Source organism: Callithrix jacchus, chromosome 9 (assembly GCF_049354715.1).
Source record: "Callithrix jacchus isolate 240 chromosome 9, calJac240_pri, whole genome shotgun sequence".
NCBI classification, from domain to species: domain Eukaryota; kingdom Metazoa; phylum Chordata; class Mammalia; order Primates; family Cebidae; genus Callithrix; species Callithrix jacchus.
The window spans coordinates 51,354,012-51,366,814 of record NC_133510.1 but is presented as its reverse complement, the minus strand read 5'-3'; the positions used below and the strand labels follow the sequence as shown (position 1 = coordinate 51,366,814).

General features: G+C 43.4%; 2 long non-coding RNA genes across 2 annotated transcripts in view; one reads left to right on the top strand and one right to left on the bottom strand.

Annotated features, from left to right (window-relative positions):
* Positions 1–393, bottom strand: part of LOC118144211 (uncharacterized) — an 18,227-nt gene extending 17,834 nt beyond the window's left edge. The window contains exon 1 of the long non-coding RNA XR_004728754.3: positions 212–393. This is a non-coding gene — a long non-coding RNA (uncharacterized LOC118144211). The remainder of the gene's footprint in view (positions 1–211) is intronic.
* The window catches only part of LOC103795301 (uncharacterized), a 14,994-nt gene extending 2,191 nt beyond the window's left edge, over positions 1–12,803 (top strand). Inside the window, exons 2-4 of the long non-coding RNA XR_008473788.2 lie at positions 326–1,933; positions 6,448–6,521; positions 7,192–12,803. This is a non-coding gene — a long non-coding RNA (uncharacterized LOC103795301). The remainder of the gene's footprint in view (positions 1–325; positions 1,934–6,447; positions 6,522–7,191) is intronic.

Genomic DNA, 12,803 nt, shown 5'->3' with positions numbered 1-12,803 from the left:
GGCCTTTGCTTTAGCCCAGCACCTTGAATGGCTGGCTGTGGCCTTTCACTGGCTCCGCTCCATCTGTGCGCTCTGTCAGAGATAATGAAATCAGACAGACCCACAGCGACTGCTTTTCCCTCCTCACAAATTTTTAATAAAACTCTTTGAACAACAGAGCTGGGCATCTCTGAAGCCTGAAATTAAAGCGATAAGATAGAAGATTACTCACTTGTCAGTCTGCACCAAGCTCTGCATCACCAATACAAATTCCAGGGGAATTTCAAAAAATCTGCCGACAATTTGAGGCTCTCCATCTGGAGTCTTTTCTTTTTTCTTTTCATAGGAAGAAAACACAGCACTAAGGAAGAGAAAAGAGACACTTCATTCTCTGCCACAAACAACATGTGAATCAATCCCTGAAACAGGTTTTCACAAAAAAGTAATTTTTGGAGAGAAATGCCTTTGAATAAGTAAGTGTCCTGGATTCAGACTTCCTGAGACAAAATGTAATCACAGCTGCTTGGTCAAAACCACCCATCCATGTGCCTTTCAGGAGAAATCACCACCACAGGTTTCCAGCCTTGCTGGGTTCCCCCGTTCACATGAACCTTGATGCCCACAGTCTACCTGGTGCTGGTGAACCAGCATACAGCACACCTGGCCTCCAGATGCAAGACCGACAATCAACAAACACATAGGCACTGTCATGTAATGTTATGTGGTGCCAAGTGCTGGTGAAGACAATGAAGCATATCATGGGCAGTGGATTATGGGAGGACCAAGGATAGGGGAGGGTGAAATACTTTAGATAGAGTTGTTCAGGAAAGGCCTGTCAGTTCCAGGTTATAAATTAAGTATGTAGGCTGGCCCTTTTTGCATAGCCAAAATCTTGGCATTAATTCTGCAAATAAAATTATTCAGTTTTCTAAAAAAAGAAGATTTACTAGCCCTGGCTGAAATTTAAGAAAGAATTTATAGTTCTCACTTTTCCCCACCACCTCCGCAACCCTTTCTTTCTTTCCTCTCTCCTTTCTCTCTCATCTGTTCACCAGTCTCTTGTCTTGACTACCTTCTCATAGCTGGGGGAAAGCAAATGCACAATGCCTCTATTCCTTTCTAAATAATTCTTTGGAAAATATTTGTCAAGTCCTAAACTCTCTTAGGAGAAAGAAAGAAACCAGCCAGGCAGGCAGTTAAGGTGGGCCCTTAATAAAAATTTCTTCAAAGAACAGCCAGAAAATCAAACTGTAGGCCCTAGATGAGAAAGAGCCTGTCTCCTTGAATGGAAACACTCTGTGAACCCCGATGAACAAATTCTATCCCTTTTTGGACACATTTCTCTCTCCTTGGTATGCCTTAGTCACTTACTTTTGCCTATTTTACACAAGCCTACCTTTCTGTAATTAGCTGTGGGCTAAGTCTTCATTTACATAGGGTGAGTCATCACTTTAGCCCCTGATCCGTCCCAGGCCAAGGTCCCGGGCCAGTCCTTCAGCTCTGCCTCTAATTGGTTCTTTATACTCTGATACATCTTTGTAAGTGGTGCTTTTTCCAAAATGGCTTGCAGACCAGTCAGCAGAGTCCTCCCCTTCCCATTTAGTTATTAAACTTTCATTCCAACCTCACCCTTTGTGTCCACACTCCTTAATTTTCTGGGTCAGGAGGCAAAGAACTCTGGGATACCTCAAAGAAAAGACTGCTACATTGTGGTGCATTCGCAAGACTGTAACATTAACACTACTCGGAAAATTTGCTACAACCAACCTCTGCTTTCATCTTTCTGGGCTCCCAGTAATGTAGATTTTATAATGGATATCTGGAGCTCTGGCCCAGACCTCTATCATGCCTACAGAAAGAACATGGACCCCTGCTGAAAACAAAACAAACTGCGAATCTGAGTTCTGTACTAATGTTGCAAGATCCTCACACAGAAACACTGCGTCTAAATAAGGTACCGATGGTATCCTGTAGCCATTTGCCTTAGAATACAACTGTAGTCCTTTTGTATGCGTGATGTGGTATTTAGGACTATATGATTCAGTGTTCTGGCAGGAAAAGCAGTTCAACTCCAGAGGTTTGAGTGAAGCGAATGTAAGAGGCGCTCTTGGGAAAGGTGTGGCTAGGGTGAAGGGAGATGGTGGGGCAACCAGAGATTGGCAAGAGCAGAAAGCCATTATCACCTGCGGAGCCGAATGGCAGGGGAATGGTGTTTCCAGAGCCCGTGGGAACTAGAGGCCAGGAGGCAGTGGCCTGAGAGGATGCTGCCTTGTCAGAGCTTAGCAGTGAAAGTAGAGGGCAGAGCAGAGGAAAATACCCATATCTGTCTTTCCTCCTACTCTCTGGTCTCAGTTCCAACCAGGAGCCTAGACAGTGTGTAGGAGTCAGCCGCCTCCACAGTACAGAACAGGACAGAGACAGGCTTCTGAGGAGAGCGAACGCAAATCCAGACCCCAGCAAGCACGGGGCCCACTCACCTGCTCATTAAGTGCTTGGTCTCTGTGCATATCCATGAGTGCTTCTTCAACTATTGATCCTTCTTTTCTTCCTTCTGTTGTAATAGCCAAATATCAAGCAACTTCACACTTGGTAAATGGTCTCCCTGATCAAAGTGCTGAGGTGACCTAATTAAATCAATGGCTTTTAATTTCATGATTTCAGCAATTGGCTTGTGAAGGCCTCATCTGACCATGTGTCCTGGCTATGGTCTCTTTCCTCCCCAAGGGCCTCTTTTGTACTTTAAGATAAAAGATAATTTCTACAAAAAATTAGCTGGGCACGGTGGCGCGTGCCTGTAATCCCAGCTACTCAGGAGGCTGAGGCAGGAGAATTGCCTGAACCCAGGGGGCGGAGGTTGCAGTGAACCGAGATCGTGCCATTGCACTCCAGCCTGGGTAACAAGAGCAAAACTCCGTATCAAAAAAAAAAAAAAAAAAAGATAATTTCAAAAGAGTTTATTTTCTAAGTAAATGCAAAAGAACTTCCTCTTCTATTCCATTTTTAGGGCCTGTCTATAATTTTCTTATTCCCTCTAGTACTTTCTTTCATAAAGAAATATAGGTCTAGAGAGCCATCATAAGGTCATTTTCCTGTGGTAGAGACTGTAAAGATGAAAGCACAGCTGTCTGGGGCCCCTCACAATCTTGTTCTTACTGAGGCTTTCCCAATGACTGCATTTTCTGGCTCTGGCTACAATTATTTCATGAGTTACATTACAAGCCATTGCAATCCTTTCTTGGCTGAAATAGTTTCCTTGGCCTTTATTAAGAGTTTCTTTTTTTCCCCCCATGAAGAAAGAACAGCTCTTGAGAACTTTGCCAAATGCACACATTCACACAAACCCACCCCTTAAATCTGTGTTTAAAACACATAATGGTTCTGCTGTTGTTATTGTGAAAAATGGTTATTGTCTACATCTTTACCCACTTTTGAAGACACGGATCTCTCTGCTCTTTCCTAGAAGAATTCTTTCCTTTGTTGTGCTCTAAGTGTGAACAGTGAGAAACAGCCTTTAAACTGATATTGATCCCCTGGCTTTACCAACTCAAAGCCCTACAAAGGGCATGTCAGCTCGTCTTGGAGCTGAATAGCATTAGTAATTAAACTCAAGATTTATGCTTCCATTCATCAGAGAGTACTTCATAAGCACCTCTACCTAAGGCTCTCTGTAGCCTGAGACTAAGGAGGGCATGTATGAAAGAAACCTCATGAATATTAAGTGAAGCTTTATGGAGACCCTCGATGCCTTGCCAATGGCATGGGAAGCATGTCATTCTCCATTTGTAGCTCTTAAAAGTTTAGGTGGTCAACCCTGCAGAGAAAAATCTCTACCCACAAAAATATATCTCTGCCCATTCCAAATTAAATATTGTTAGCCCCCTCTCTCTTCACTCCCAAGTCACCAGAAGTTAGACTCAGGCAGGAAGGAATTCAGTGTAGATGTTTTCACCTAAGTGCTAACGACCTGTGGTATCAGTAGCTATAAAAACACCATCAAGATATTAGCCAAAATCATAGGGATAAAAGCTGACCCACAGCACCACTGCTGAAATTCTTTTATTCTTCATGTACTGTTTTACTGACAGTCGATTCCCAGGCCTGATGTCTGAAATAGGAAGTTTACTTGTCTTTACCAGTTTAGTTTCCTAGGCCTGGAATATAGTACCAAGATCAGGGTAACAGGTCTTCTGCATCAGGGGTTACTAACCCCAGGGCCACAGACTGATACCACTCCCTGGCCTGCCAGGAACCAGACCACCCAACAGGAGGTGAGCAGTGGGCAAGTGAGCATTACCACCTGAGCTCTCCACCTCTTGTCAGATCCGCAGGACATTCAGTTCTCAGGAGCAGAAACCCTACTGTGAACCGCACATGCAAGGGATCTAGGGTTGTGTGTTCCTTATGAGAATCTAACGCTTGGTATGATCTGAAGTAGAACAATTCCATCCCTAAGCTATCCCTCCCGCTACCCCTCTTTCACCCCCACTTTCCCCCAGCATCACCCTCCCAATCCATGGAAAAACTGTCTTCCATGACACCAGTCCCTGGTGCCAGAAAGTTTGGTGAGTGCTGTTCTGATCCTGGAGGGTCAGTTCATCTATCTAGGTTGGCCGCGGGAGCTGTTTATGTTCCTGCATATAATCAGAGAGGAGGACACTCACTAGCTCTGCAGAGGGAGAATAAAGGAGCATTTCTACCTGGGATTCTGGGATACAGATTAACTTCCAAAATTACTCAGTTCCTCCTGATGCAGAATCTTCAAACTTTAAGAGGCTAAACTTGCAACAGCCTCTTGAGTGTCCCCCTTGCAGGCTTATGCAACAACAAAGGCAAAGAAAAAGACCATGTGTGTGTTGTGGGGGAGGGGGCGAGGGGGGAAAACACGTAGGGGCACCGCAGGTATCTGGGTATCTGCACTGTTATCGATTTGATGATAAAGCTGCAGTTATTAATAATCACAGCACAATTTAGAGATTGTTGACATTAAACCTGGAATTCGGATCACATTCCTTCTCTGCTAAGATCTCTTCCATGCCTTCCCACTGAAATTAGAATTAAAATGTCAACTTTTTCTGTGGCCTTTTCTGTTCCCTCCCTACTGACCAGCCTTACCTCTCTCCTCCTTCCCTCGTTTTGCCAAAGACTCAAGCCATGCACTGATATTGCTTCTGTTTCTCATCCTAAACTGGTTCTGTCTTAAAGTGTACTATTCTTAGAGAGGTCTTTCTCTGACTGTACTTTCTAAAGGAGTACCCCTATTGTAGGTACTATCTTATTCATCATATCACTCTATTAGTCCCTTCACAGTAATGATAAAAATCAGTATTTATTTTTACTTTTTATTTCCTCCACTAACAGCTCCAATGAGTAGGAACCCTTTAGTCGTTAAATTATCTCTATCAGCTAACAATAGAGAATAACATGGAGCAGAACTCGTAATTGTTGAATGAAGTAAAGAAATCTTATTTGTTAATCATTTCCAATATAAAACCATTTGCAAATAAGAACATGCTACGTTCATGGTCCACATTTTTTTGAGACAGAGTGAGTCTTGCTCTGTCACCAGGTGCCAGGCTGGGGTGCAGTTGGTGTGATCTCGGCTCACTGCAACCTCCGCCTCCTGGGTTCAAGCAATTCTCCTGCCTCAGCCTCCCGAGTAGCTGGAACTACAGGCGTGCACCACCACGCCCAGCTAATTTTTTGTATTTTTAGTAGAGATGGGGTTTCACCATGTTGACCAGGATGGTCTCGATCTCTTGACCTCATGATCTGCCTGTCATGGTCCACATTTTTTAAAGGACTCTGGTACTCCTGACATGCAAAGCTCCAAAGCAGTACCAACGTTTTCTATAGATATGTTCCCCAACCCTGTGTGGGGTGGGGCAGGCTGCCTAAAGTTGGGTTGTAGCTTTGAGGTTCTGATTTAGTGATGTTGACTGTAACCACTGAAAGAACTTGAAAGAAGCATCCCTTAACCTTTTTAAGTTTTTCATTTGGGCTACAAACACAGGTATTGAAAGAAGTTCTGACAAAGCTTATCTATGCTTTATTGAAAATAAGTAAGTAGCCTTTTTTCTTTTTTTTTTTAAGAGACGAGACAGGGTCTCACACAGTCACCCAAACTCGAACTCCTGGACTCAAGGGATCCCCCTGCCGAGGCATCCCAAAGTGCTAGGACTATATGCATGAGCCACCACACCCAGCCTCAAGTAATGCTTTTAACTTCCTCTTGGTGGTCCTTTTCTGCCAATTGCATGCCATTTATTCCTTTTGTAATAGTGTCTATTAGTTAGTACAAGACAATATCTTATCTATTATTTTCTATGCTGTTCTTCCTTCATCAAATTTCCTAATACTTTCTGCAATTGCTAGAGGCTACCACATTGATAAAAGAAGAATCAGGATTGCTGTATCTAAAACCATAAAGGAAACAAATGGTTAATTACAGTTTTGTTTATTTACTTGTAGGGATCATTTGGATTAAAAGTAAAGGCTCTGAGAGGAATTCAGTGTCCCACTTGTGGGTTTATGCAACAACAAAGGTAAAGAAGAAAATCATCTGTGTGTTGTGGGGGAGGGGGAGGGGGGAAGCAGGGTAGACCTTGCCCACCCTACCTCTTGGAACACAGAAAGACTTAGGTGGGAGGTAGGTGACCTTGAAGGGTCAGATGTGGGTTACCAGGAGGTTACCAGAGGTGACAGAGCATGGCCAATGGCCAAGAGCCACGAGAAAGCCAAGCCAAAGCTGCAGGTGGCTATCTTTCTTTTTTCTTACCCAAGCAAAGAGCCTTTGAGGCAGGTCTCACCTGTGCCAGGAGGGAGCCTTTCTTCCACGGCTGCCTGGGGTTTAGTACTCAGCAGAAGAATAGCTGTTTGCAACTTGAGACTCTGCTGAACTCCCATCTACCTGTCCCGCTCAAAAACCACCCTGGTTTTTGAGTGGGACAAAAGGTGGGGTCCTTGACACCCCACCCCCTGCCCTGCCCCGAGAGAGGCAGTAGAACAGACACAAACCTGGGCTGGACAGCAGAGAAATTCACTGCATGTGCCCAACCATTTTTTTATTAGGAGGAGGAAGATATCTAGCAGTTTAGGACACGCTTTTTGTCCAAATAAGCCTAACCACTGTCATTTCTAATTTGGAATTACCTCTAATGTGCTTCTTGGAATTCTGGCCTTGATAAAAATGTAGAAAACCATTTTTCTAACTAGGACTTCAGAAGGCAAATAATCACAGCCTTGTCGGCCTGCAGTGAGGAGCGGGACGGGACCCACCTTCAAGAGTGCCCTCATTTGAACACTTGAGTGAATAAATACTTGATGCTGTTTACCAAGAGTCCTTATCCTTTCCATCTCTCATTCATATAACCCCCCTACCAAATTATGGACACCCATGAAACTCTGAGAAGCAGCAGCAAAAATCTGTGCTCTGAGCATCAACATCTTGAAACTTAACTTCATTTGATTATACATCACTCTCTCTCAGAAAGGAACTCGCCAGTTCTAACAGCCCTCTTACTGGGAAGCCAGCACAGAGATTTCCCTTTTTCCCAGAGGTAGGAAGAAGATTTTAGTATTTCACAGTAACACTTGAGCAAGTTATTAGGGGCATTCATTGCCTAACTGCTGGCTGTTTCCTTATTATTTCTTCCAGAACCTTTGGCCTCTGATCAGCTCTTTGAAATATAGACTGGTCCTGAAACCACCTTTGCAAAAATTATAACTGAGACAATGATTACAGTGACGAAGATCTGACCTAACAGACTCCGTCTGGCTTCTAACCTCCAAGCTGGCCGTGTTCGTTCCTGGGCGTAGGCTGAACTAACTTGGGAGCAGCTTAGTTTATAGTTTAGCATTGAAACAAAGACAATTACCACCCTTTCTCAAAACAAACCCCCTTCCTGCCAGGGGACTAGACTGCCTTTGTAGGACTAACAAATTAGCTACAAGATTAGAAATTATGGTTTAGGAGTCATGTGGAGGCTACAAGATTCAAAACCTCCCAAATTGCTCCTCAGGATAACATCACGATTGTAAAACCTAACATCAGTGCTTGAGATGTTTTGCAGACCCTGCACTCGATGGATCAGCTGGCACCACCCAGATCTATAAACTGGCTCATCTGGGCTTATGGACTCCACCCAGGAACTGACTCAGAGCAAGAGGACAGCTTCGACTCCCTATGATTTCATCTCTGACTTGACCAATCAGCACTCCCCACTTTCTGACACCCTACCTACCAAATTATCCTGATCTGAGGAATAATAAAACTCCTAGCTCCCATACAGCTGGCTCTGCATGAATTGAAGTCTTTCTCTATTGCAATTCCCCTATCTTGATAAATCAGCTCTGTCTAGGCAGCGGGCAAGGATACCCCGCTGGGTGGTTACAGTCCCTGTCTTTGGGTGGTGGGATCTCATAAATACTGGGAAGCATATTGACAGGCCCACAGAACCCATTCTGTGCTTTCTACTGGGTCTGCTGGAAAGTTTGCAGGGACACCTGTTTTCCTCTTTGTCCTGGGCAGCAGCTGCTCCCACAGAACAGATACACAGTCTCTAGGGAAGGGGTGGCACACGCTGGTCAGTCCCCTTGTTTCTACTGCCTTTACCACCCTCCTGTGAATGTTTTCTTTCCTGCCTTTGTTTTTCTTCACCTGTTTCATGTCAAGGACCCATGGAGTTTAGGCAGTTCCTTTTGCCCTGCTTCCTCCATCTAATGCTTACTATCCATAAGCATTTGTATTTGGAAAGCAGACTGCATCCTGGTTTCCAGATCATGTCGATTTTATGCATTATTTTTAACCAGAGAATCTGCAGCTCCCAGTGGTCAATCTCTTCCATCCTGTCTTCCACGAAAGGGTTAACCTTAGGAAGCCTGTAAAGGCAGCACTGCTTCCCTTCTGTGCTCTTGGGCTGATAGGCTGCAGGGCTGACCATATTAGGAGTGTGTGAAGATTCAGCTCTGGGTATACACAGCGGGAGCTCTCCTGTCAGTCTGAAAGGCAGGAGCTATATTTAGTAACAGGCACTTGGGGATAGCAGCTTAAACGTGGGAGTGGGTTGCTGGAATGCAGATGTGTAGTCAATTTCTACTCCAATCCCCATGGAAGCTTTAAGCTGAAGCCTTAGAAGAGATCTGGGCTCTTCTTCCCCCTACCTTCTCCAAATTGTCTGGGTGGCATCCTTTGCAAGCCTAGAAAGCACAATGCAGTTCCTCTTGGCTCTGCTCCTTTTTAAACATGGAGGAAGAGAATTGTGATTGTTGAACGAATCATCACTCAAAATGTTGTGAACAGTGATTTTTCTCCCCTAATCCTTTACCTCCCTTCCCATGTCTGGTTAACTAACCACTAATACGATGAATGGAATAATTTTATCGCCCTGTGATTTCTCCCCTTAGCAAATAAAAATCATCTCTCTTTTGTTTTGCAGGAAATGCATTTTCGGTATCAGAAGTATTTTATTGTAGGTTATAGAGGGCCTTGGGTCTATGTATGTCTTCTTTATAGAATGTGATTATATAATCAGAACATAATTATTATGTATGAAGTTATTTCTTACAAGTCCATGCAAATGTGTACAAAATTCTAAGAGAGTGAAAAGAAAAAATAGTCTTATAAAGTTGTTAATGCATTTGATGGTGTGGAAGCGAATGCCTGTTTAATTCATTCCTGGCAGCTCTATCTTAAGGGTAATTTGTTTATCTAGAAATGATCAGTTCCAGGGAAGCTTTTGGGCTTTCTTTTATTTTTTCTTTCCCTCCCTCCCTTCCCTTTCTCTCTGTCTCTGTCTTTCTCTCCCTCTCTCTCTGTCTTGGCTAAATTTGCCATTTCAATTGACTGAGACTTTAGTTTGAAAGAATTAAATGAATAGGCTAAGGTCATTTCTAACTTTGAGGCTTGGGAAACATGTAAACATTTAGAATATGGAGTTCTCCTTGTTTCCACATATTTACATCTGCTGGTAATCTACTTAATTTCCTCAGATTATTTGGTAGAGGGATGGAGAGTTCTAGTCAGACTATCACATAGGCCTAAAGCTCTGACTGGGAAGACCATTTGACTAAAAAGCCAAAGCCCTTGTTTTTTTCACCACCATCTACTACAGCCAGAATGCTTTCACTTTTGAGCTCCAGCTGGGAAGATGTGAATGGATTATTTAGATGGCTCTGGTTAAAAGTAACAAAGTGTAGTCTGATCTAATACATGTGATTGTCTGGGGATCCTTGTTAGAAAAGAATCTGAAGAGATTTAGCTGAGTCAGCATACTCTCTTGGTGGCAGTGATAGGATTCCGCAAAAGTGCCCACAGCAAATATAAGATGTACACTGTGGCCACAGATGGGAAATACGGTTAACCGTGGCACTCCGTACAGACCCACAGGGAGATGGAAAAGCTGGGGGTGGGGCAGATATTGGAGTTGGAGTAGATTCAATAGAGAAGGGAAGGAAAGACAACCAGGAAGGCTAAGGATTACAGATAGCCAGGGAGAGGAAGCCCAGGAAAAGCTGGAGTCAGGAGGACACCCCACCAGAGATGATGGTGTCTGCAGAGGCAGGAAGGTAGAATACGGCATTAGGGAACTTCGCAAAGTAGTGTTGAGAGATCCAGACCGGCAGTGAAGTTGGTGAGGTGGCTAACCAGGTGCTAGTTTGCTACCATCATCTTGGGGTGGTAGTTTGAATGCAGGGGGAGGGGAGAAGGGAAAAAGGGAATGCAAGGCAGAGATGCATTCATTGAGGAACAAAAAATGCTGAAGACTTCAAGATGAAGATTCAGAGATAAATCAGTAAGAATCTAGCTTCCAGAGAATTACAGTTCATAAGTGATCATGATAACTAGTGTTGATTTCCCATTATATGCTGTGCACTGCGAACACTGAGAGGGCACATTGCATGCGCTGTCTTCACTAATTTGTCCAGCAAGCTTATGAAATCCATTCTGTTATGTTCATTATTAAACATATGAGGAAACCGAGGCGCAAAGTGGTACCTGACTCATTAGCGGTAGAGTTGGGATTTAAGCTCAGGTCTCCGACTAGAACCCCAAAACTTAATTGCTTTACTATCTGTCAAACTGTTACAGATCTTAGAATCAGTTTGGGGTTTTATTTTAGGAAAAAGGTAGAGGCTCTTTTTCTAGAGTTGTTGTTTTTCTCACAGCAAATTGGATCTGATGCTGTTAGTTTTCAAACATAAGTGCTCATTATATGCAAGGCATTGTGCTAAGTGCTGGGCCTGCAGAGATAAATTTGACATAGTCGCTGAAGAAACACTGTGTAGACAAGTACATGAATCACCTGATGTGATAAGTGCTTGGAGAGCCAGATACTAAGTGCTGATGAGAAAACAGGAGGAACAGAATCAGAGAAAGCTTGGAGAGAGAACATTTGAGGAGCCTGGAGGGAACAATAACCGCTCCCCAGTGGACAAGGCCGCGAAAGCTGTCAGAGGTGGAGAGGGGGGATTGTTGAAGATAGACATCATTAGGGATCTACAAGCAGCTTGGTGTAACTGGAGTGGTGGGAAATGAATCTGGGAAAGTAGGTTGAAGCCACATTATATAAAAGGCTTGTATGTCAGAGTAAAGAGATTAGAGTCTACTGAGTTCTGAACAAGAGCTCCAAAAATCTTCTTGTCCTAAGGTCTGGACTGACCTCAGAGCTAATGGGAAGATTCTGCAGGCCAGTCCAAGAAATGATAGCTTGTGGAAGAAAAGATCCCAAGACAAGCAACCAGCAGACCCTAATAATATCCAGGTAAACAGGGTCCAGGTCAAAGAATTTGTCCAGCAGTGTCATAACTGTCTTTGGGAATAAATAGATAAGTCATCCTCCTTTACCCTGTAACACTCTCAGCTCATTAGTCTGAGCTTCTGATGAAAACTTGTCTCAGTACTAAGATTTTCAATTTCCCTCTTAACCTGTAAGAAGCTGATTAAATTAAGCGCTATTGACATCCAGGCTCTTAAAATAGAAACTCACTCAGAGGGATCGGCAATCTGAATAACACATAGTGTCACTTTCTCGTTCTCCTTTCTGCCACCACCCTCCCTGGGTTCTAAAGATAGGATATTTTTAATGGATGAAGCCCTGAAGGCTTGAATGTTTCCCTGGTGAACTCAACTCTCCACCTGCTCAGTTGCTACTTGTTGAAGAAAATCACAGAACCAGACTGATTAAATTGATGCTTTAAACCTTAAATTCTGGATAAGAAAATCACAGAACCAGACTGATTAAATTGATGCTTTAAACCTTAAATTCTGGATAATAAACCTCAAACGAACACGGCCATGAATTCTACTCTGCGTCCATAGTGAGTATACTTACCTGTTCTTCCAGATAGTTGTTCCACACCATCTGCTCTCTTCTTCTCAATGAATTACTTTGTCTTATAATTAAGAAAATAGGGTCCAGCAATCCCAGTCTGAGTATATAGCCGAAGAAAATGAAACCAGTGTGTCAAAGATGTATCTGCACTCCCATGTCCACTGCAGCATTATCCACACTAGCTAAGATACGGAACCCACCTAAATGTCCATCAATAGATGACTGCCTAAGGAAAATGTGATACATATACATAATGTAATATGATTCAGCATTTAAAAAGAAGGAAAGTTGGTCACTTGGGACAACATGGCTAAACCTGGAGGACATTATGTTAAGTGAAATAAGGCAAGCACAGACAGACACATACTGCCTGATCTCACTTAGATGTGAAGTGTAAAAGAGTTTAACTCACAGAAGCAGAGAGTAGAATGGTGATTACTGGGTGGTGGGGCACGGGGGACTGCTGAGGGAAATACTGGTCAAAAGACAGAAAAA